General features: G+C 32.0%; 1 protein-coding gene across 1 annotated transcript in view; it reads right to left on the bottom strand.

Moving 5' to 3' along the window:
* LOC118734151 (syntaxin-binding protein 5-like) overlaps positions 1-2,870 on the bottom strand; it is an 86,838-nt gene that overhangs the window by 1,024 nt on the left and 82,944 nt on the right. The window lies entirely within an intron of this gene.

Here is a 2,870-nt window from a genome sequence, read left to right as displayed (position 1 = left end):
TTTGAGGGTTACCCCAGTTTAAAGGGCTAAACTAAAATTATTTAATAAGTTAAATGAATTACTAACCGATGGTTGTCAGTGGAAATGGGTTTAAAATCCTTTATTTAAGAACTATATTTAGGAGGATTGCCACGTGTTTAAAAAATAAATTTCCACTTAATTCATCAGTTACATGAAATATTTATAACAATGTCAGACGAAAAGTATTTAAGGAAATTTTAGTTCGAAAATAATTTTTAAGAGGGTTGCCGCCTGTTTTGAAAGTGGTATTTGGTTTAATTCTACACAATTTTACATAATTTCTACATAATTTTAAAATATGGTTATCAAAAGAACGGGTGTTAAGAAATCTTTAAGCTGAGCAATTGTTTTTTTTGGTGAAAAAATTTAGCTCAAATTATTTAATAAGTTAAATGGATTGTCAAAAGATGGGTATAAATCGAAATGGGTTTGAAAATAATTTATTTCTAAACTGTATTTAGGAGAGTTGCCATGTGCTTACAAAAATTAAATTCAACTTAATTCATCAGTTAATTGAAATATGTATAACAATGGCAGGCGAAAAATTTTAGTTTGAAAATACTTTTAAAGGGGTTGCCACCTGTTTGACAAGTCGAATTTGTTTTACTTATACGAAAGATACATAAATGAAATATCGAAATATTAGTGTCAAACGAAAGAGTTTTAAGAAAACTATAGGCTAATGATATTTTTAATTAGAGTTGCCATTAATTTTTTTGAAGGTCATCACCGTTATTTGGAATTTGCAAAATGAGTAGTCATATTAAAGAACTGGGATTCTACATAGATGTGCACAGGTTTTATTTTTTGAAGTTACAGGGAGATTTGAAATTTTATGAAATGAAAACCGACACCATGCGAGACCTCTCATCACTGAGAAATGGTTTAGATTAATCATTAGGAATATTTTTAGAGTATTTTTAATAGGGTTTCACCTGTTTAAAAAATTTAATTAAATGTTGGCTTTTTGGCGGCATTCGGGTTCTCTAGTAATAACTTTAATACTATTTCACAACATGGTTTTAATACTTCAAATTATCATAGATTTTATTTTCGATAAAATTTGGGTTTTGCTTTAAGGAATTCTTGTTTATTGTCATTGCAAAAGCTAAGCGAGCTCTAAACTGAGTCCTGTAAATTCGAAAGGCATACCAGAAAGAATTAAAGGGGCCATGTAAATTGTAGTTCCGAAGTAATGGCTGATACAAAATTCAACGCCCGTGTTATGTGCTACAACCCCTTTTACAAACTCATTTATATAAACATACCTTACTATAAGCACCTATGTACCATAGATATGTCTGCATACCAAATTTCAAGTTTATGTGACTTTTCAGAAGTTATGGCTGATTAAAAATTCCACGCCTATGAGATGTGCCACGCTCCCTTTTACAAACTCATTTATGTATACCTTACTATAAGTACCTATGTATGTACCATAAATATGTCTGCATACCAAATTTCACGCTTATGTGACTTATGGTTCCGAAGTTATAGCTGATAAAAAATTCCACGCCTTTGGGATGTACCACGCCCCGTTTTACAGACTCGTTTAAATATTTACCTTACTAAAAGCACCTACCATAGATGCATATGTCTGCATACCAAATTTAAAGTTCATGTAACTTACGGTTCCGAAGTTATAGCTGATTAAATATTTAACGCCTACGGGAGGTGCCACGCCCCCTCTTCCAATTCCGCCCATTTTCGCATGAGTATGGAATTAATTTCATTTATCTCGACACCAAGTTTCAGTACTCTACCACAAATATTTTAAGAGATATACAACATGAAAGTTTTAGTTAGAATGGGAGGTGCCACACCCCCTTTTCCAGTACTGCCGATTTTTCTCTATGCCTATATCCTTCCCGAAGTAAAAACAAATAAGTGTACAAAGTTTCGTGCGATTCCGTGTCGCAGTTCAAAAGTAATACGGTAATGCAAACACAGACATTCACATTTATATATATAGATAGATAAATAGAAGATAGAAGATGGATATATTGGTTTTGTACTTACATAGTTTGCTTGGATGATTTTGCTTGTTGTTAGAGACCGAAAAATCGTTATTTTGACTGAGCAAGAAGGTCCTATTACATTTTTTTTAGGATTTCGAAATGTGAAAATAAGTAGCTTCAAAATAACAAAAAGTCACGTTTATCATGGGCGTTCACAAAGCTTTGGCACAAAATTTGACAAGGTGATGCAAAATGTTAAATATATTTGTTCGGTACCAAAATCTTGAAATTAACTGTACCTGAAATTTAATTTTTTAATTAATCTGCAAAAATTACATAAATTACCCCAGATGCGATGGTTCCAAAGGCTAAGGATCAAACTACCCAACAAAAACTAGAGTTCAATATTTATAATTAATGAAGTTTATAACTCACTAAGTGTATGTACAGGCTAGTGAATGAGACAAAATAAGCTACTGATTTTTGTTTCTACGTATTTAAGGGAAAGTCTGGTGAGCCTGAGATCCTGCGTAGTAGAAAACATAACCTTGATAACACGGTGCTACGAAAAAAAAAAGATGAAACGAAATTTAGCGTAGGTTATAGGTAAGATCGAGTACAACATGAAAATAGGTTCCTTACAACTACCGAACCCTTCATTTTTTACAAAAGAACGTTATTTGCGTACTTTAACTTATCCATTAACAGCTTGACTATTTTTCAACCGATTTAAAAAATAAATTATTTTTTTTAAATAATGATGTATAATAGGGCATTTCCACCAAGCCTTAACTGAAGTTTATGCCCATTGGAAAAACGAGATTATCACTCGAACGGGGTAATTGGTCATATTAAGTACAAGCAAACGAATGTATGAAAGCAAAAAGTAAG

Source organism: Rhagoletis pomonella, unplaced genomic scaffold, assembly GCF_013731165.1.
Source record: "Rhagoletis pomonella isolate Grant_MI unplaced genomic scaffold, Rhpom_1.0 Rhpom_scaffold_00002, whole genome shotgun sequence".
Lineage (NCBI taxonomy): Eukaryota > Metazoa > Arthropoda > Insecta > Diptera > Tephritidae > Rhagoletis > Rhagoletis pomonella.
The sequence above is the reverse complement of the archived record's forward strand: the minus strand, read 5'-3'. Positions and strand labels throughout refer to the sequence as shown.